General features: G+C 36.3%; 1 long non-coding RNA gene across 2 annotated transcripts; it reads right to left on the bottom strand.

The window, feature by feature from the left end:
• Window positions 1-11999: 11999 nt before the first annotated feature.
• LOC140531194 (uncharacterized) lies at window positions 12000-21302 on the bottom strand. Of its 2 annotated transcripts, none has more exons than XR_011976298.1 (3): window positions 21071-21302; window positions 14712-14817; window positions 12000-12125 (listed from the first exon to the last, which is right to left on the bottom strand). It is a non-coding gene; the product is annotated as an uncharacterized lncRNA (long non-coding RNA). The 2 variants fall into 2 exon arrangements; XR_011976299.1 differs by lacking the exon at window positions 21071-21302 and adding an exon at window positions 20096-20182.
• Window positions 21303-22243: the final 941 nt, after the last annotated feature.

The following is a 22243-nucleotide window of genomic DNA, read 5'->3' as shown; positions in this document are numbered from 1 at the left end:
TTACCTGTTCTTCAAGATCCAGAGGAAAAATTACCTTCTGAATGAAATCTTCCTTTCGTAAGGAATAACCTTGTCCTCCTCAGCCCTCATATTACACTTTTGTGTGTACTTCTCTTTTTAGTTCTTGCCTGTGTGTAATAGCGTATGCACACAGACACACACACACACAGACACACACACACACATCATTGGTCTAGGGACTAGAATGCTAGAATTGTAGTCATGAAGGTCTGGATGAAATTTTAGAATGAGAACCTATGAGAAGAAGCAAATCTAAATCTCACTGATGTGGATACTCCCTTTGTCAACTATATTCCCATAGGGAATTCCAATCAAATCTTGGAGCCTTGATTTCCTCATTTGTAAAACTGGAATAACACTTATAATGGCTATGACAATTCAATTCAATTCATTAAGTATTTATTAGGCATACTGGTAGTTGCTGTGAACATAAAGACAAAAAACAAAATTTCCCTTCTCTCAAAGAGTTTACATTATATTGAGAGAAACAATTAATACATAGAAAAATAAAAACAAAATATTCTTGGTTCCCAAGATATACCCATGTAGGTTGTTGTTAAGTCATTTTTTCAGTTGTGTTGAACTCCTTGTGACTCCATTTGGGGTTTTCTTGGCAAAGATACTATAGCAGTTTGCCATTTCCTTTGCCAAATAATTTTACAGATGAGGAAACTGAGGCAAACAGGGTTAAGTTACTTTCCCAAGGTCACACAACTGTTAAGTATCTGAAATCAGATTTGAACTCAGGGAGTCTCAGGTCTCCCTGACTCTAGGTCCACCACCTAGCTGCCCAAGAAATATCCATACAGGTTAGGGCAATTCAGTTTTACAAGTTGTTTCATTTACTCTCACTAGCTAGACTTTAGAGGTGTTTCTTCCTTTTTATGAGGACAGATTTACTTTTCACAGGTCTTAAAGCCACTAAACATTGCAAAACGAGTTCACTATTCAGGCATGTTTCCCATTTTATAGCGGTTTTCTAGTTGATAGAAGTGATGATCTCATGCATCATGCCCCCTAAAATGAATAAAATATTAAAGTGACTATTCAGTCTCCCTAACTTCCCCTTACCTTTCAAGAAGATGTCAGCTTGTTTTGTGTAATATTCTTTGCATTGTTTTCACTGATTTTTGTTGTTTTATTGTTTATTTCTGCATTAAAAGTTCAAGTTCATAAACCCTGAGTATCCTCGGGTACTAAATCGTTATTAATGTTATGTCTCAGAAACAAAATTTTGTTCCATTGCAATTAATGACAATTACCTTTTCAGGAGAATTTGCCCTAGGAGGAGTTTTTTGGGAATGAATGACCTTCATAAGGAGGAGGAATACTCTATGAACAAATACAAATTAATTTCTCTGTTAGTGGGGAGTATTAACAATTAAGGGAAACAAGAAAGGCAACACTTGAGTTGAATCTCCAAGGAAGCTAGAGATTCCAAAAAGGAAAGGTAATGAAAAGCATCATTCCAAGGCATGGGGGACAATGTGTGCAAAGGCATGGAGGCAAAAGACAGATGCCAGTAGTTCAGTTTGAGTGAAATATACAAGGTATGGGAGAGAACCAATGTAAAATCAATTGGAAAAGATAACCAAGTTGTGTAGGACTTCAAAGACCAAGCAGAAAAAATTGTATTTTATCCTAGAGGAAGTAAGAAACCATAGAAACCTCCTGAGCAAAGAAACAAAAGAACTTTGCCATGGAACTATCAATTTGCCTGTTGTATAGAAAGGGAAAAAATGCACAAGAGAGAGCTGTTCACAGAGCAGTTGAGTCAGGGGAGTGATTAAAACTGTCTATAGACACCAGATAAAGCGAAGGAGGGAGGGAGGGAGGAAGGGAGAGGGAGAGGGAGAGGCAGAGAGAGAGAGAGACAGACAGAGATAGAGAGACAGAGACAGAGAGAGAGAGAGGTAGCGAGTGAAGGAGGGAGGGAGGGAGGAAGGGAGAGGGAGAGGGAGAGAAAGAGAGAGAGAGAGAGACAGACAGACAGACAGACAGAGACACACACAGAGAGAGAGAGAGAGAGAGAGAGAGAGAGAGAGGGAGGGAGGGAGGGAAGGAAGGAGAGAGGGAGAGGGAGAGAGAGATCCATGATGCTGCTGTATTAGTAAACTTGGGTGACTTGAGATGATGATGGCACCATCAACAATATTGTTTTTAGCCTCAAATGAGATAATAATATGTAAATTATTTTGCAACCTTAAAAGTGCTACCTAAGTGTGAATTATTGTTTTTGTTATTGTTTTGACCAGGACTTATGATCTCATTGATGTAGGGAACTCTAAGCAAGGAAATTCCCTAAATCCAAGCAAACGGCAAATTGTTGTGCAACTTAAAATGTTAGAAAACCCTGAGTCACTGAAAAGGTAAGGATTGTGCCCATGACCTCACAGATAGCATGATTTAGAGGTAAAGTTCAGTCCAGGTTTCCTGATTCTGAGGTCAACTCTCTATATTAATAATAATAATGAGAACAGCAGCCGCAGCCACAATAATGATTAACATTATGTAGCACTTATTTTTGTACTGAGTACTTTAAAATTATTGTCTTATTTGATCTTCACAACAACTGCTGGAGGCGGATGCTATTATTATCCCCATTTTACAGATAAGGAAACTAAGACTGTAAGTGATTTGTGTCTGGGGCCAAATTTGAACTCAAGTCTTCCTGAGTTCTGGCCCACCACTCTATCCACAATGCTACCTAGTTACCCTATTATACCACGATAACTTTCCAATTATTACCATTATCATTATTTGTGTATATGTGACACTGCCCTCCTAAACTTTAAGCTCTGTGAAATAAGGGACCATGTCTTATCTGCATTTATAGATCTCTTTAGTACCAAGTTTATAGTTCTATGCATAACTAGTTTGAACTGCTAGTATATGCTCCCCAGTTTTAAGTTCAGTGAAGGCAGAAGGTCATGGATACATGAACTTGACTATGGGATGGGGACAGGATTGAAGATGAGCTGTTGGGGCCAGTGGAAGGATAGAAGTACAGAAGACTGAAGTTCAAGCAATGTCTTAGACCCTGTCTAGCTATGCCGTTCTGGGCAAATCAATAAGTCTCCCTCAGCTTCAGTTTCTTAATCTTTAAAATGGGAATAATTGCGTTTGTCCCCCAGAGTTGTTGAGAAACTCAAAGCAAGTGAAATGATATATGTAGAATGTTTACAAATCTTAGAACACTAAGTGAATATTAATAACATCATTACTATTATTATTAGAAACTCCTGGGTGAGGAAACATACTTTGCCAATAGGGCTCAACACCTATTATTCTATTAACATATCCAGCAAGGGAGTTGCCTGGGAGCACTGAGAGGCTGATAGATTTTTCCTGGGTAACACAGCTAGTACGTGTCAGAGGCAAGAATTGAACTTTGGCTCAATTCTTGGCTTCAGGATAGTTTTCTATCCTTCATTCATTAGAAATTGGTCAAAAAAAATATTTAAAAAGTTAGTTACAAAAGAGATGTTCTTTATTAAATTCATGGGCTAACACTGAGTAATATTATAATGTAAAATGAAAAGAGTTACTTTATGTAGCTTTTTAAGGTTTGAAAGTGCCTTTTATGTGTTAATTCATTAGTTCCTCACAACAGTCCTGTGATGTTCCGTTATTATCATCCCTATTTTAAGGAAACTGAAGCAGACAGAATTGAAGTGACTTGCCCAGGGTCAAAGAGCTAGTGTGAGCCAGGCATAACAGATTCCAAAATCACATCCCACACTCCAAATCCATTGTGCCACCTACTTCCCTAGGGGACTACTCTAGAGATGATGTCATTCAGGTCTAAACAAACTTTCCCAGAAGCTTTCAGGAGCTAAATCAATGGGGAAAAAGATATCAAAATGAAATAGGGCATAGATTTCATAAGGACAGTTTGAAGGAATTTAGAAGGCATATGTCTGTATGAAGTCAAGGAAATGGAAAATTGAAGCGTTGAATCTATTTTATCCAATTTGCTAAAAACTCATCATGGTGACTGCTATTGTAAGACAGGGTATGGTTTTATATGTTCCTTTTCTTCAAGCAAAGATGTCATATCCACTGGGTCAAGAGCTGGAACAGGGAAGCAGAGAGAATTGGCGTTTGACAGAACACCTCCACTAAACAGTATTCTATAATATACAGCAAAAGATAAAAAAGAAACAAAGCAAAAAGACTCACAGCAGTTAGCACTGCTCTTTTATTTCGCGTCGTCCCCTTCTCAGAGAGAAGGTTCACATCAAAGTACGCTACCTTTAGTATAAATCTTTTTTTTTTTTTTTAAATTCCCCTTATGCTTCCCTTTGGCGACCTTCTGCTCATATTCCTTCACATCTTTATGGAGTTGAGCTGGCAAGATGTGAGTTACAGTGACAGAACAAACATGATAAATTTCTGCTGCCCAATGAAATTTGTTCAGCGCGGGGTTTTTTTGCTGTTTAGAATCCTAATGTTACGCTCAAGCAGTCTTTTCATCCATCAGATAGTACACCGCCATCTGTATATGTGCCACTGCAGAAAGATTTATGTGTTACTATTTTAGGATCTTAGGTTTGGCACCTCCTTGCTGCTCATTTGGCCAAACAATAATATGCTAATTAACCCACTTGACCCAAATTATGAAGCACTTGAGGATGTTCAGCCAAACCCAATTGCTTGATGGGCTGGGAGTTCTTGGCCCCATCATTTCACATACAGGGAGCCCCATCTTTGTGAAGCAAATGTTTATTGGAATGTTCCACTTCATCTACCAAAGGGGAATTCAAGAACTCTAGATTAGGCAGAGAAACTGCCATTCTTGTTTTCTAAGGTCACACCAGTACTTTTCTACTTTGCAAGGTTTGCCTCAGGAAGGAAAAAACAGCCTTGCTTTTCCCAAGGCAGCATCTGATTATCAGTAGGTGAAAAAGTTGGAAAAGAATTTTGATCATGTCTTTGTAGCCTGTATCTTCAATAGGCACTTGTGGGAAGTGTAGTTTTCTTGGCTAAAAGTAGATATAGAAGAATCTTAGAATAACTGGTGAGAATTTGAAGCTTGGTGGAGAGGCGTAGGGACGCATGCAGGTGTGGAAACTGATTATAAATGAAAGTGAAATTACTGTAGTCTATGGGACAACTATACTTATAAGCAGTTGAAGCTTTTTTTGGCCTGCTGATTCCCCTAAGGAGTGCTCTACTTAGAACTTGCTGTTTGCCTGACAGTGCCTGCTTCACAGAGCTGCTGGGACCTGGCAAATTTATCCACTCTACTTCCTCACGTGCTCTCTACCCCATCAATGCACTGTTGGTTGTTGCTTACCTTTTGGGACTTCTGAGGTGTTTTTTTCAAACATTGTTCATTCGTTGTTTATACATTTTTAATGGGTTTTTATCCACATATAAATATAAATTGACCTTTTTGTGTCCTGAGTGAATGTTTGCTCTAGAAAAATGAGTGAAAAGGGGAAAAATAGTAGTCTGCAGAGAATTACTTTTTTCAGAGTGTACTATAGAGTGAGCAGAAAGACCAGACTTTGCTCAGTGGCTTCTTCCCTAATCCAGGGGCTCTAAGCTTACTAAATTGCATGATTACTTGGCATAACTAGGCCCCTGAAATAGCAAGAGACAAAGTCAAAAAGTTGAACCCTTTATATTAACTACCCTGAACATTAAAGAAAAAAACTGAAAGCTTGTATTTTATTTTTATTTTATTCTCTCATGACGGAAGGGAAGCTTCATGGCAATTGTTTATTTTGATGTAAGGCATCCCTTCCACTAACTGAGTTTAAGATTAACTCTAATAACTTCTTCACCATTGGGCTTGAGTGATTTCTTGTTTATTTATCATGAAAGGCAGTGTGGCAAGGTGAACAGAGAGCTAACCTATGAGCCAGGAAGTCCTGGGTCCAAATCTTAGCTTTGACGTATACTGACTGTTTAGCCTTGAGTAGGTCATTTAATGTCATTTAGTGTCCCAGAGAACTCCCTAAGATTATAAAGAAGATACTGACTTGAGCTGGTAGAAGTTTCCTTATCTAAGAGTTCCTTTCCTTTCTAAGAGTTCCAGTTCCTTTTCCCTTACTCATCACCTGCCCAGAATCTTTGATTTTGCCAGTGTAGAAGTGTTCTCTACTGTGCAGATGGAACCTATCTATAATTTACAGTCTTAGAGAATTGCCTGAGGCTCAGAGAAGTTAATTGACTTGAGAGAGGTTACACTTCTAAGAAGTGTCAGGCTCAGGACTTTAACTCACTTTTTCCTACCTGTAAGATCAGTAATTGGCCCATGCAACATTGCTTCACTCACCCATCATTTATGATAAATATCAATGAAAGTCTCTCCCTATTGATAATAAACTCTTTTCTTAAGAGAACATACTGATTTCCAGTAACTAGAAAGTTTGAATAGATTTCTTATATAAAATTTTCAAATTTGACCCATGGCTACATTAGTGCCAGTACAGAAGATCTGGAAAATATCTAAAGCTCAAGTAGATGTTAGATGGGTTTTACCCTACAATAGTCTTTGAAAACTGTTTTTTTTTTTCACAATAACAGAAAGAAAAGATGAGTAGTAGATAGGAGGGAAAAAGAAACAAAAAGAGAGATGAAGAGGTGTAAATAAATGAAGAAAGAGTGTGGGAAGAAGAGAAAAGTACGGACAAGTAGGAAAAAGTGAAAAAAGTAAAGTCTTGGGTACTCCAAGACAAAGAAAACTAAACAAAGAAATGGAGAAGTGGAGGCAATCTTAGTGGACACAAGGGGAAAAAAGGCAATCCTTTATTCTAAATCAGAGAAAACAGGAAGCAAAAGAGATCAGTGAATTGTCGTATAAATACAATATAAGCTATTCTTTTGTATGGTCTCCAAACTATTTGTTGTGAAATATTTTGACTTCTTTAAGTGGAAAAAAAGGACTAAAAGTTTTTAGTCATTTGCATTTTTTGATAAATAAATTTCTGGAAGCAAGGAGGTATAGTATGGAAAATAATTATGAACTCAGAAGTGCTATTTTTTTTAAAGTTGTTGGTTTCTTAAAGAAGGCACTAATGAAAATCCCGAGAGAAATGAGATCCTGGGTATACCTTCACAAAGATAAGCAGGAGAAAATTTTGAAACAAAAGCATAATGCTGGTTTGCTCATGTCACATGATATCTAGGTTAAAAAGGGGAAGATATTCAAAATCCTTTTTAGCTGTGGTTCTTCTATTAGAATTGCAGAACACAATTTTACTTAATTGGTTTTGAGGAAAATGTTTATAAACTAGCTCAAACTTTGCAGCGTGCTCTCCAGAGAGGCCAAATATATTATGAGCTAATTTTTATTTATGGTATGCATTTCCTTTAAATTTTTAAAAAAATTTTATTCTGAAATGAACAAACATCAGATAAACTGGGTATTTCCAAATAAGTAGTAAAACAAAAAAAGAGGATTGTACATTTAGCAGCAAATTTCTAATACATATGTATGTATGAATATGCTCATACATACATATGTACACACACATACACACACATATATCTTTCTTTTCTTTTTAAGAATATAATAAATCCATCCAGTAGTTTTCAAAACTGTTCTACTTGTTCTTACTTCTTTCTTGCCTTCTTCATTCTGTTGTTTTCTCTACATTTAAAAAAAAATATGTCTTAAGTTCCTGTTTCCTTTTTTGCTACTCTGTCCTTGTCCTCCTAACCTTCCCATTTTCCCCCACTAAAAAGAATGAAAATCAAACCCCTTATAAAAATGTACATGTTCAAGCAAAACCTATTCCCACATGGCTATGCCTGCAAAGGTATATTTCTTTCTTCAACTTGAATCAATCATCTCTTTTAGGAGGTGAGTATCATGCTCCACTGGAATTACAGCTACCGTTGCAATAATCAGAATTTGCTAGTCTTTCAAACTTGCATTTCTTTATGATGTTTATATCATATAAATGGTTCTTCTGGTTCTGCTCACTTCACTCTGAATCCATTTGTTATTTATTTTTCCAAGTATGGCTTCAGCAATTTAATAGCAACCAAAGGCTAGAAGCCAATGAAAAACTCCAACAGCCAAGAAACTCAGAATGATTCCGTGGAATGTGAAGAGTCTGAATTGTTAGACATGGCCAATTCCTCTTAATAAGAGAACATTATTGATAAAACTGGCCTGAGTGAGGGATGCCTGGCAGGTTGTACCTTAACAAATGTATATGGATTAATTGCTTCTGGGTTTAAGCAGAGAAAAGGAAGCGAGATGGCTTGTTCCTACATGTGTTAATACTGTAAGCTCCCATCAAATAAAAGCTCTAATGTTTTGAACTTATTATTGACTAAAATTTTCAATAGTACTATTCATTTACAAACAAGATGTACATCTGGTGGCACTTCTTGTGGTGGTACTTATATATATGTACATACACAAACACATACACACGTATGTACATATATGTATATATACATATATACATACACACAAACATGTACATATGTGTGTATGCATATATATGGGGCAGATAAGTGGCACAATGGGTGGGGTGCCAGACCTGGAGTTAGGAAGTTCCTTCTGAGTTTAAATCTGGCCTTGTATAGTTAATAGCTGTGTGAGCCTGTTTGCCTCAGTTTCCTCAAATGTAAAATGAGTTGGAAAAGAAAACTATGAGACACTCCAGTATCTTTGCCAAGAAAACCCAGATGGGGTCACAAAAAGTCAGACTTGACTGAAAACAACTGAACCACAGCAAAGCCTATATATGTATTTATGTGTATGTGTGTAATAAGTACAGATATACATAGGTCTATCTATCTATTTAACTGCATTAATTTGAAAGGTCATTTTCCAGTTTTTCAAACAGGTCTGTTTAAGGAAAGCAAACTGAATTAGTGCTTGGGAAAGTTGTTTACACAGACTTCCTGTCCAGTAATGCTATTTCATTGATTCTTCCGTGGACCAGGATGTTGTTCAGAAAATATATGTTATTACCAAAGAGATTTCATGAGAAAATTGATCTTTCTTGAAGAGTCTTCTCAGAAATTTTATTGCTTTATAGTTAAAGAGATATTATTTTGAATTCACTTTTTCCTAGAATTCTCTTTAAAGTGAAACTTTAGAGAGACTTTGAGAAAATTACATTCTGTTGATGTTATGATTCTAAATCTGAATGAAGAAACTTCACAGTAAAGACCTGCACAAATACACTATCAGATTTATCAAATTAACTACATTCCTTTTTTCAATAAAATCAAATGGCAAAATATCTGTACTTCTTTGCAAACACTAAAATTATGCATATATATATAAAAGCAAGTTTTTTTTATTACTGTTATTCATGGATAATTAACAAATTAACGATGACTATGAAACGGATAAAATTAAGTGGCTAATAGTTTTATTCTGAAATAGAAAATATTCTGAATACTTCCTACACAAATAATTGCTGAACTTTGCTAAATAGTGAAGGCTTTAGCAATGAGGAGAAAACTGTTTAATCTTTCTTTGACACTTTGATGGATCTGTGACTTCATCAGTGCAAATCCTCTGTCTAATGACACACATTGCAACTGATTCACACCTTTACCCTGTGTAGCTCTTGCCCATGTCTACCCTCAGATCTCATATAGGAAGCTCACACATTGTCCCGCAACAAGGAAAGGTTCCTCTAGATTTCTTGACCTTGAAGAAATATAAATGGAAAAAAGAGGAGCCCATTATTTATTCCTCACTTGCTACGTGATGAGATTCTCTCTTTCTTTTTATCTATTTCTGTGATAACATCTTTTGCCCAGATTCTCCTGTGCAAATTCTCATTGATAATGTGCTGTACTTTACACTTGGTATAGTATTCTCTGACTTGTAATCGTGTAGCTCCATAAGAAGACGTATGGTTTCCTAAAAATATGAAGCTAAGAAGGAGAAAAAAATTATGTTGAAAACAATAAAATTAAATTTTAAAAAATGTTCTTTGTTTCAAGAAGCATGATTTCAGTGAGCTTTTGAACCTCCTTTTCTATTTGGCTAATTCTGCTTTCTAAAGCATTCTTCTCCTCATTGGCTTTTTGGGTCTATTTTGCCATTTGAGTTGGTCTATTTTTAAAGGTGTTATTTTCTTCAGCATTTTTTTAGGGGTTTCCTTTAGCAAACTGTTGACTCGCTTTTCATGATTTTCTTGCATTCCTCTCTTTCTCTTCCCAATTTTTCCTCTACCTCTCTTGATTTTCAAAATTCTTTTTGAGCTCTTCCATGGCCTGAGACCATAGCATATTTATTTTGGAGGCCTCTGATGATATATATTGTTTTTCCTCATCTGAAAGGATGGAAGAAAATATCTGTTCACTAAGAAAGTAACTTTCTATAGTCTTATTTTTTTCCTTTTTTTGGGGCATTTTCCAAGTCAGTTACTTGACTTTTGAGTCATTTGTCAAGAGGAGGGTATACTCTGGGGATCTGTAAGTTCTCAGTTCCTCCAAGGTGGCACAATCAAGAGAGAAGAGTTTACTCCTCTCCTGGCCTGTGCTCTGGTCTGGGAGCTACTAAATCTTTTCTGCCCAGGATCTGTGGGAAGGATTCCCTCTCCAGAGCCTCCACCAGCTCCACCAGCCAGTTCTTCTCTTCACCCCAGGACCGCCAGTCAGGGCTGAGACCCAGATCAGCAGCTCCCATGATTCCCCCAGGGTCTTTAGGCAGAGGATGCCAAAAATGAACACTGCCACCACCTGGGGCTACCTGAGGCCAGGGCAGGAAGACCCTGATGCCTTCTCATCCAGGTGAAAGAGCTTTCTCACTGACCTTTGAAGCTATTTCTGGACTTTGTGGGTTGAGGGATCTGGGAACCACAGCTGCTACCAGTGGCTGCCTGAAGCCTGCTCTGGTCCTTTCCTTGCAGCGCTGTGTGGCCAAGGCTGGGCTGCACTCTGCTCCAAGCCTAGTGTAATAGACCTTTCCTGTTGGACTTCTGGGCTGCCTTGAGCTAGAAGTCTCTTTCACTCTGTTGTTTTGTGGCTTCTGCTGCTCTAGAATTTGTTTAGAATCATTTTTCACAGGTATTTTATGGGCTGTGGGGGGAGAGCTCTTACAGGTCATCCTTCTACTCCATCTTCTTGGCTCCCAAGAAGTATGGTTTCAAAAAACAAACAGCATGGTATCATTAACAGTACTATGTACTTCCCTGAACCATTATATTGAATTCTGGTTTTAGTTCATTGTCTTTCTCTAGTGAGTATCCTATATATGTGTATATAACTATAGCCATACACACATATATATGGCATGTATATAGATATGTAGATATCTATAGACATATAACATACATATAGGTATATACATGTAATAGTTTTATAGGATTTGCATCCACTTGTATATTATAATCTGAACAATTGGTATTCTCCATATACTTGACTTCTATTTTTGTATTTGGGCAGCTAGGTGGTACAGTGGGTAGAACACTGGGTCTGGAGTCAGGGAGATCTGAGTTCAAATTTGGCCTCAGACACTTACTAGCTATGTGACTATGGGCAAGTCACTTAACCCTGTTTGCCTCAGTTTCCTCATCTGCAAAATGAGCTGGAGAAGGAAATGGCAAACCACTCCAGTATCTTTGCCAAGAAAATTTCAAATGGAGTCACAGAGAATGTTGATAGTTAGGGACAAAATCTTTGGAGTGATTATGAACTAGGAGACTTGTCACAAGGCTTGATAGAATTACCACAAGGTAATATACAAACAAGAACACCTGGAGGACCTACCTCTCCATCTATAGGGAATCCCTTGTGCATTTGGACTCTCTACCAGACATCTTCAATGACAGTTGCATAAGTCTTTTGGTTAGCATACATATACTTTTTAAATGCCTCACTTTATATTAATCAGGACTCATCACCCAAAGTTATTTTTATTGTTATATCTTTCATGAAATCCTGTATGATTCTTATGTATGCATTAATAAACCATCTTATTGGAGGGAGAGTTTTACTCTCCCAAATCAATTTTTTAAAATTTTATTATTTTATTTTTGGTAGCAAATAAACAAGAGGCAACATTAGACTTCATATTCTTCATATGTTTCTGCAGAAAATCATTTGTAAAAGCCTGCCAGTTTTCTTCTTGTTCTCTCATCAAGTATGTCCTCGATATTTGTGTAGGTTTTCTGAAAAAAAAAATTGTAGAGATGGGACACATGAATTGATTGCTATATAAAATAATTTTGGTCTTAATTTTTCCCAAGCTTTTGCCTTCATTAAGATGTTTTAAAAACAAGCACAGTTCTTTTTATCTGCATACTTTGTCTAGTCCAGCTAGTTCTCATTTTTGCTAATTCAATCATTCCATGATTAGCCCCCTTAATGTGGTGGTCATGTTATATTAGGAAAATGATTAGTTGCAATTATTTACTTAATTTTTATGAGAAATAGAAGGAAAATAATTGACAAGAAAAGTATTACTTCAAAGACACAGGAATGTTTCTTTTAAAGTTTCAGTATTGAACCTATTCTATTTAATCTCCAAGAATGTATTTGCTTGTATAATAATGCATTTAAGTAATGAAAACCCAGGTGTACTATGAAAACCTGAATAATGAAAGAAAATCTTAAATTGTATTCAGCATACCATGTTTCCAGAAGCAAGAAAAGATTGTAATACATTTTAGATTTTCAACAATTAAGGTTATAGTGCTAAAAGCAGAAAGGACTCTTGTAGTAATTTCATCCAGAATGTGAGGCTAAAAAATGGGAGCTAAATAGTCTCTGGAGATGTGAAAAGAGCAGCTGAGGATCTTGAAACAAAGGATTTGCCCATTTATTTCTGACAATTTTTTTTCACTGAACTATTTTTGTTTCTTCAGAATTGTTGTTCTCACTAAGATACTAGACCCCCAAAACTGAACTGAATAATGAGATGTGTATTGTTTTAAATGCAACTTTTAGGCATTTCAGAATGAGCCAGCCCTAATCTTTCCAAGCATAAAGTTAAGGAAATCTGACAGTTTCTGAATACCAAAGGCATTATTCAGGGACTCCCAGGAAATTGACACCTCTAAGCTTCCAAAATGAAAATTTTAAACTTAAATCATTTCTTCACACTTGTGCAGAACCTTCAGAATTGTAAAAGATGATAAAATTTTATAAAATAATCTCTGTAGTTTTAAAATAACAGCGGCCAAGCTATTTCTGGAAATAATTTTTACTTCTAGAGAACTAATAAGAGTTTCAAAAAGCAATGAGCTTTGGTGATCATTTTCTCCAATTCCCTACAAACTAAGTTAAGAGAAAGGTTTTTGTAAATAAGCTTTTCTCTATCTTTCCCTAATCTATATTTTCCTGGACACTTTTCCCTTTTATTCTTTTTCTGTATTCTTTACCTGTTTCTAAAACCAAATGACATTATTGTTTTGAGCAAGGGACAATTTCCCTGTGTCTCTTCTTTACATCTGTAAAATGGAGGAGGTTGTTACTATAAATGGGTTTGCATAGACACCACAGGATGAGGGACACACATTAATGACAGCAAAGAGCCACTCATATTACCAGTGACCTTCAACAGAAACAAGACTTTCTCATCCAATGGTTTAAATATATGTACTTCAATTAGTTAGAAAAATTCTATTAAGCAGCACATTCTATTTCTCTAAGATGTCATTTAACAGAGGTTTTATGTCAGTAAGCTGAGTTCTAAATCATCACAAAGCTCTCTTAGTTCTTTTGGATGTTCCTCTACTTTCTAAGGTCCTAAGAAAATCTTAAAATCGGTGGAGTTCTAAGCAGTCATCTTTAAAGTATGCATCCATACAGTTAATCTGGACCTCATGCTACTGAGGAAGCAAATGACTCTGAGTGTTTCAAAGACTTCACGAGGCAGATGGTAGAAGATGGGAAGGGCACCATCTAATCCTTTAAAAGGCTCCCTTCATTTAGTTTTTATTTTATTTTTTTCAATGAGAGGTGGGGAAGCATAAAGGGAAATGGCATTACCAGGAAAAAAAAAAGTGTCACTGAAGCATATTTGGGAAATACACATTAAAAAAATGATAGAAGGAAGATCAGAGAGAATCAGTCAGGACAACTTTGAAGGATTCATATTGAATTGTCATTTGAGTTTCCTTGGCAAAGATACTAGAGTGGTAGTCTATTTCCCTCTCCAACTCATTTTACAGATAAAGAACTGAGATGAATAGGCTTGAGTGACTTGCTCAGGGTTGCCCAGCTATTAAGTATCAGAGGCCAGATCTGAACTCAGGAAGGTGAGTCTTCCTGAGTTAAGGCACAGTACTCTACCACTGCACCGCTCAATTGTTTTGTGTTGAATTTTTCATATATTTAAGAAGAAAAGCAAGTTGTACGTGATGGACATATGTAATTTTATGTGCAGTGCTTTCTTTCTGGACTGTTCTATACACACACACACACACACACACACACATGCACACACACACATTGAAATGGTCATCAACACCAACACCAACATGAAATTGACCTAAAGATGCCATTACATACAATCTACACGTAAGTCTCTAAGATCTGGATATTCCCCCCCAAAAAGCTGTTGCTTTTAGGAAGACAAAAAAGTTTCTCTGTTCTTTTCTACCAATCTCTCTTCCTCAGATTGTAAGTGACCCTTTCATGACCTTTCCAGGGTGTTTTCCTGTTTGTTTAAACTAGGTTCAAACTGCATAAAAATATTAATGGTGTAGATGGGAGAAATGAAGGGTAAGGCACAAGTGTACAGTATATTTTACCTCAGGCCTAGCGCTTTGGTGATGAGATGATACTTTTGGTGAAGGCAAATTTGAAGGTGCCATATCTCATATTCTGCTCTGCTGAGGAAGTATGAACAAGTTCTATCTATAGTAAAAAAAAAAAAAATCTCATAAAAATAGCATTAGAGACTTTCTCTGATTTTTCATTCACCCTTTTAAGTACTTATCCCAATGTTGTTTCAAGAAGATTCAGAATACCAAAATCTAGTACGGGGAAACATGGAACAAAAAAAAAAAAAACAGCTTTATTAAGGATACACTTAGAATATAAAGGTTGGTCAGGGAGACTGATGGAAGTAGATCCTCAAACCAGTAAAGTCTGCTGGATTTTTATAAGGTTCTTAACAGGGTAGAGCAGGGCCAGACATTGGCATGAGGGAGTGAAGGTCCTGAATCTAAAGAATGGTGATGATTCCTCCTCTGGCAGTGAGAGGAATCCTGGGAAATTAATGGCTAGTTAATAGTCATACTTCTTGCTGGAGAGCTAGGGGACTTTGGGCCTCTGACAAAGTGATTGGGGATTTGAACTTATTGGAAATTTTTTCATTCAGTGGGGTAGGGAGGTTACAGAGATCCTCAGAATACTCCATTGTTAAAGAAACTGAGTACTATTTCTCCACCAAAAACAGAAGGTGAATTATTCAAGCATTTATTCTGTCTGTAAGATAAAAGCAATGAAAGGATTTGATAGGTAGAATCTAGCAATTGTTGGGATATTTATTGCTATACTGGGGAAGACAGAACAAGGTACTTTCTTTTTTCTAGCTTTCTACCTTTGCGTGGATGATGTAACTCTTCCTCAACCCCTTCCTTAGGTGACTTTATCTCTAGTAAAATCACTAATCAATGACCACATGGCCATCACAGCCTCCCCACAACTAAAGCTATTAAACTCATTTGTCTAGAAAGTAATCTGGATACACATTCTCTATCCTGCTCTTAGTAAATTTTAAAAAAAAGAAAAAAAATCCCTTTTGTTCAGCTCTAAGCCACCACCATTTTACCAAGAAGCTTTTGTTCTCTGTAGTAATAAAATATCTTTCATCTCTCCCCTCTTCTCTTCTCTCTCTCTGTCTCTGTCACTGTCTCTGTCTCTGTCTCTCTCTCTCTCCCCTATTGCCTAGCTGCATCATATGGAATTGAAGCAATTGATCAATTCATAAACACTTATTAAAAGTCTTCTATGTACTAGGTGCTGTGCTAAGCACTAGAACAAATAAATGTCTTCTAAGATTCCTTCTAGTTACGAATTTGATAATCCATTCTAAGCATTTTTGTAACTTTAAGGGACCTTTCTCCTTGTATCTGGATAGATACTAAAAAATCTGGGGAAAATCTTAGTAATTATAGACACTCTTATTTGGACTTACTCTGTGTACCAGATGAGAGGAATCCAAAGTGTCTTTCCAAGGGAAAAAAAGAATACCCAAAGGCATAATTATTGCTTCTGTTTGAATACATCTTTTGAACAAAAATTCACAGCTTATAAGTCAGTCCATTACATTTTTTGAACATCATTAATTGGTAGACTATTTTTACTTGTATTTGAGCCAAAATCTTCTGCTGTTTAACTCTGATCCATCTGGTTTCTTTTCATTCCAATAAGTTTTCATTGAGAATATCATGAATTGTCCCTTTAGTTAGATTTTGAAGATCATTATTATTTGTTTTGAGGGCAGAAGGACCAGGGTATTGTCATCATGGAACTGAGGAGAAGAAAGTTTTCTAATTGGACAAAAATGTGACTCTGTAACTACTTGGCAGTGATGCCCCTATATTCTTAGGTTATAGAGTCACAGCTTTAGAACTGGAAGATACCTGATATATATATATTTATAGTATATTTTAAAAATGAGGAAATGGAATCCCAGAAAAGTGAATTAAAAGATGAAATTACATATCTATGACACAGAATCACAGAATTGTAGTTCTTTACAGCTAGTAGAAATAATTAAAGGAAATACTAAATTTCAGGTGAAAGTTAGTGAAAATAAAACTGTAATTGTTTTTTTCCCTTTCAAGCTTATGTACCCTCTGAAATCTCTCCATGAGCAACTGAGGGATCTATGGATACCGCATTTAAAACTTTTCTACTGATCTAAACATTCTGGAGAACAATTTGAATTTATGCTTAAATGGCTGTAAAACTGTGTATACTCTTTGACCCAGCAATACCACTTCTAGTTCTGTATCCCAAAGAGATCATAAAAATGGGAAAAGGACCCACACGTACAAAATATTTATAGCAGTTCTTTTTGTGGTGGCCAAGAATTGGAAATTGAGGAGATACCCATCAACTGGAGAATGGTTGAACAGGTACATTAATGTAATGGAATGCTACTGTTCCATAAGAAATGATGAGCAGGCAGACTTCAGAAAAAACTGGAAATACTTACATGAACTGATGCTGAGTGATGTGAGCAGAACCAGGAGAACATTGTACACAGTAAAAGCAGCATTGTATGATGACTAACTTTCATAAACTAACCTCTTAGCAATGCAAGGATCTAAGGCAACTCCAAAAGATGGAAAATGCTGTCCACATCCAGAAAAAGAACTATGTAGTCTGAATACAGATTGAAGAATACTATTCTCTCTCTCTCTTTCTCTCTTTCTCTCTCTCTCTCTCTCTCTCTCTCTCTCTCTCTCTCTCTCTCTCTCTCTCTCTCTCTCTCTCTTTCTGTTTGCTTATAGAGGAAGGGATGGGATCCCAGAAAAGTAAAGTGAGTTGCCCCATAGGATTTTTACTTAACTCAATAAAATTTCATGAAAATTTAGAGCATTTGTAAGCTGTTGCTGAGAGATGTGGAATTTTTAACAGAAGTTTCCGAAATTTAGAGACTTGAAACTAAATCCTGTAATTTTCTGATCAGAGAATGTCCCTCTAATTATCATGGAATCATAGACTTAGAGCTGAAAAGAATCTTAGGGGCCACTGACTTCAACCTACTCATTTCACATATGATGAAACTGGAGCCTATAGGCCAAAGCTTGCAGAGGTAATTAATGGTAGACATTGAATATGAACCTATATCCTCTAATTCTAAATCCATTGACCTTTCTTCAGTATAAAAACTGGTCCTTTGGCCATCATGACCTTTCCTGATCTCTTTAACACAATAACAAAGTCACTCTTAGTATTCTAATAATTTCAGGCTCTCCAAAACTAAGAATAATTGCCTGTGTTGATAACAGCTCTTAAGAAGCAGAGCCTATTTAGAGTTTTCAAATTTCTTTTTACCGGTGGGTCATAAAATGACCCTCTTTGTCTTCCTAGATTGTTTCTATTTATTTTCCACATAGAGCTGAGGAGCTGAGTCCTCTAGCATATACCTATTACTTCTTCCTACGTTGAACCTTCAAGAGTCATATGTATACCGACTTGTCAATTCTGAAAGAACCTTCACTCATTAGGAGCAAAATGTTCATTCCTCCTCTACATTTTTGTTTTTCTCTTGATATTATAAGTTTAGCTTTGCTCCATTGCTTCTCACACCTTGATATTCATCCTTAATGACGAAAATGAATTAAGCAATACATTAATAAGCATTTAGTGACTGATTCATTAATTAAATAAACTAACAAGCAACTTCTACATGACAGCCACTATTCTAGGTATTAGGAACATGAATGTAAATTAAACTATCTATTTGCAATTAGGTTACATTCTAATGGAAGAGACAAGTACACAAAAATATACAATATATACATAAATTTAATAAATATGCATGCAAAGTAGATAGATATGAGAACTTAGGAAGGAGAATACTAGTAATTGAGAGATAAGAAAAGCCTTCATTCAGAACATGGTACATGAGCTATAACTTAAAGGAAGAGAGGGATTTGGTAAAATAGAGATATGGAAGGGGCATTTTGCAGGCATGATGGGCATCAGTGCAAAGATGTGGAGTTGGGAGTTAGAATGCTCTGAGTGAGGGCAGAGAGAAAGCCAGTTTGAATGGATCATACAATGTAAGAGAGGAAATAATGATGTTTAATGACTTAGGAAAAGTAAATTGGGAGCAGGTTGTATATGGATTTTAAAACTAAAGGACAAATTTATATTTTACCTTAGAGGTGATAGGGAGCCAGTGGAGCTGATTGAGTAGGGAGTCATATGGTCAAATCTGTGTTTAATAAAAAAATGACTGCTATATGTAGCACAGATTAGAGTAGGGAGAGACAAAGCAAGGAGAACAATTGGAAGGTTGTTACAATAATCCAGGGGAGAGGTGATGTCCTAAGGTGGTTGTTCCACAAGGTGAGAAAAGGAGTTGGATTCAAGAGAGACAGAGGAAGTAAAAATGGAAAGATCTGGAAAATGATTAGATATGATCAGTGTTGGAGAAGGTAAGATTATGAGCTTGAGGCATTGGAAGGATGGTGTTACCTTTGACAGAATAAGAATGTTTAAAAGGGGTTTTAACAGGATAACTAATGAGTTTTGTTTTAGATATATTGCATTTAAGATAATCTTTGGAAAATTGAGTTTGGCTTACATATTAGACTACTGGAGATGTGGGGCTGAAACTTAGGGAAGACAGGGAGGTTGGATTTATAGATCTCAGAGCTATCTGTACAGATTTCAAACTTATGGAAATTGATGAGGCTACCAAAGGAGTCAGTATAGAGGAAGAAGATAGCATGGCCAAGGATAGAACTCTGGAGAATAACTACAATTAAGAGGGATGATAAGTCAGACAATTAGGAGGTGAACCAGGAAAAGAATAATACCACAAAAAACCTAGAAAAGAGAAAGTATCTGGAAGGAAAGTAGCCAATAGTTTTAAATGGAACTAATGGGTTGAGAATTAGCACTGTGTAAAGGCCATCAGATTTGACCATTAGAAAATCATGGATAACTCAGGAGAGAGCAATTTCAGCTGGGTAATTTGGTTGAAAGCCACGCTGCAAAGGATTGAGGAAACTGAAATCTCTCACACTCTTTAGCTCCGAATTTATATCTTGGCACCTTATTAGACAGCATATTTATCTTCCATTCTGAACACAAGAGACTAAATGCCTTTGTGTTTTATAGGCTGTTTGAACACTGGGGATTCATTTGATTGGGTGAATTTTAGGTGATGGAGGAAAAGACATTTGGAATGAAGAACTCAAGGAATTCTTGACTTTTGACTCCATTCTGCATAAGAAATCTCCAGTTTCCAACTAGTAAAGGTTTTGTAATTGTCACCATATTTGTATTTTTCTAATGAGGAATCTGAATTTGTAATAGAAGACTTCAGTGGAGATCATAAAGAATTTAAGTTCTTTAAGGATTGAGATTGTAATTTGTTGATATTTTTGTAAGCATATTTAGCCCCAAGGTAAAAGGATACAGTCCACTGCTGTATAGTACCTACAGAATTAATTTCCTTATATCTCCTTTCAGCTTTTTCTATTTCTTACATCAGACTTTAAAAAAAATGAGAAAGGACTTTAGATTCTTGAAGCTTGGATCAGGCTTTAGTCAAGAGAACAAAATTATTTGATTAAATAAGAGGTGTCAATAAATGTTACCATGGAGACCAGAGAATAAACTGTTGCCATGGAGACCCTCAAAAAATATTCTGCTTGTGTTTATGATTGCATCTATCCCATGACTGCACTAATTATTGTCACTATTATATATAATCAAAAACTGGTACACTTTTGAACAGGAGAGTAAGAGGAATATGGGTGGAGAGGGAGTGTGGCATGAGTAAAACATCTTGGGAAAATATCCAACAAGATATTATGTCTCAATATTTGTAGTTTTCACCAATGAAAAGAAAGTGAATGGGGCATGGATAACTTCTTTAGACTCTCTGTGCTAATTCCTTGTCCTTTACTATATTTTATGATAATCTAGAGAAAAGAAAACATTTAACCAAAGAAAGAAGTAGTAAACATAACCTCTGTTCTCAAACAGCTTAAAATATGATAGAAAAGATGAAAGTAATAAATTTGTTAATATACTTATACAGATATATAAATATAATAACACACATATATTCAGTTCTGTCCTATTCATCTGATACTTAATTGAGTAACTGAAGTTTCAGGGTTAGTGGAGTGCAGTAAAGCCTCCTCACCAATACAAAATCCTCTCCTGCTTCCTCCATTCCTCAGTTCTCTGGCCTATTACCAGCAAGTCAGAGAGTTGCTGTGATAGTTCTATCGGTTTATCAGCCTTTGTACCAAAAGAAGTTCTATAAGTAGGTATTACTTTTTTTTGAGGCTACTCTTTCTCCTTCACTACATATAATTAGTGGGTAATGTAGTTAGAGGGATCCCCAGGTAGTGCAGTGGATAAAGCACCTGTGCAGAAGTCAGGAGGACCTAAGTTCAAATCTCACCTCAGATACTTGACACTCACTAACTGTGACCTTGGGCAAGTCACTTAACTCCAATTGCCTCATCCTGGGTCATCTCCAATCATTCTGATGAATATCTGGTGATTGGATTCAGATGGTTCTGGAGGAGAACTGAGGCTGGTGACCTTGCACAGCCCTCCCTCACTCAAAACAAAGTCAAGTGTAAGTCATGTCATTATTTCTCTGATGGCATGGTCTTCTTTGGCAACAAAGGATGAACATACAGCGAAAGATAGACTAATAAAGTAGCCCACAAAGGTTCTTTCTTCTCATTGGAAGATAAAGGGTAGACCCCAAGGAAAACACACATTCTTCCTTATGAGGTAATAATTTCAGGGATTCTAGACTACTGTAAATGAGGAATACCTTTGGGTATGTTGCCCTGTATGTCCTTCTATCAGTGAGTTACTGAAGTGACTTTCTAGAGTCAACTGGCCAGATAACAATCAGGTCATTAGTATCAGGGTACTATGAGTTTGATTTTTTCATTACTAAGGAGAGTACACAGCTCATCATGATAAATGATTGTTAAATTGAATTATGTAGTCATAGAAGCAACATTTTTTCTGTTTCTCTCTTTTCAGCACCTATACTAATTATACAGATGCTTTCAGCTTCTCTTCATCGGAATCCTTTCATTTCTTACCTGCTGACTTGGTCATCACATTCTTGCTTGCTGGTTTCTTCGGTCACAGTTTACCAGAGCCCTTATAATCTACTGCCTGGATTCCTACATTCCTGTCAATTAACTCCCCCAACTATAATAACAGAGTGGAATCGGAACATTATAAATATCAGAGATGAACAGGGAACTTTATGGTTAATCTCATTAAACCAACCTGATTTTACAGAGAAGGAAACTGAAGACCAGGAATAGTTAGGGGATAATTTTCATTGTTTGCATGCAAATATTCACCATTGTCATTGAGTAAGATGGGACATGATCAAAAGAAGACAGAAAACAGAGTTAGATTGAAACATCATTTGTGTATGGGAAGGTAGAAATCAGTCTAACTTCTTACCACAACTCTGATTTGTAAGGCATGACTCTCTTCCCACCAACGCTTTAAATTGCTTTTAAATATAAGAGTATGATTCCATTCCAGTACTGCCATGGAAATATCTATTACTATCAAAATACTTGGATTTTTAAAA

This window comes from Notamacropus eugenii, chromosome 3 (assembly GCF_028372415.1).
Source record: "Notamacropus eugenii isolate mMacEug1 chromosome 3, mMacEug1.pri_v2, whole genome shotgun sequence".
NCBI lineage: Eukaryota > Metazoa > Chordata > Mammalia > Diprotodontia > Macropodidae > Notamacropus > Notamacropus eugenii.
The sequence above is the reverse complement of the archived record's forward strand: the minus strand, read 5'-3'. Positions and strand labels throughout refer to the sequence as shown.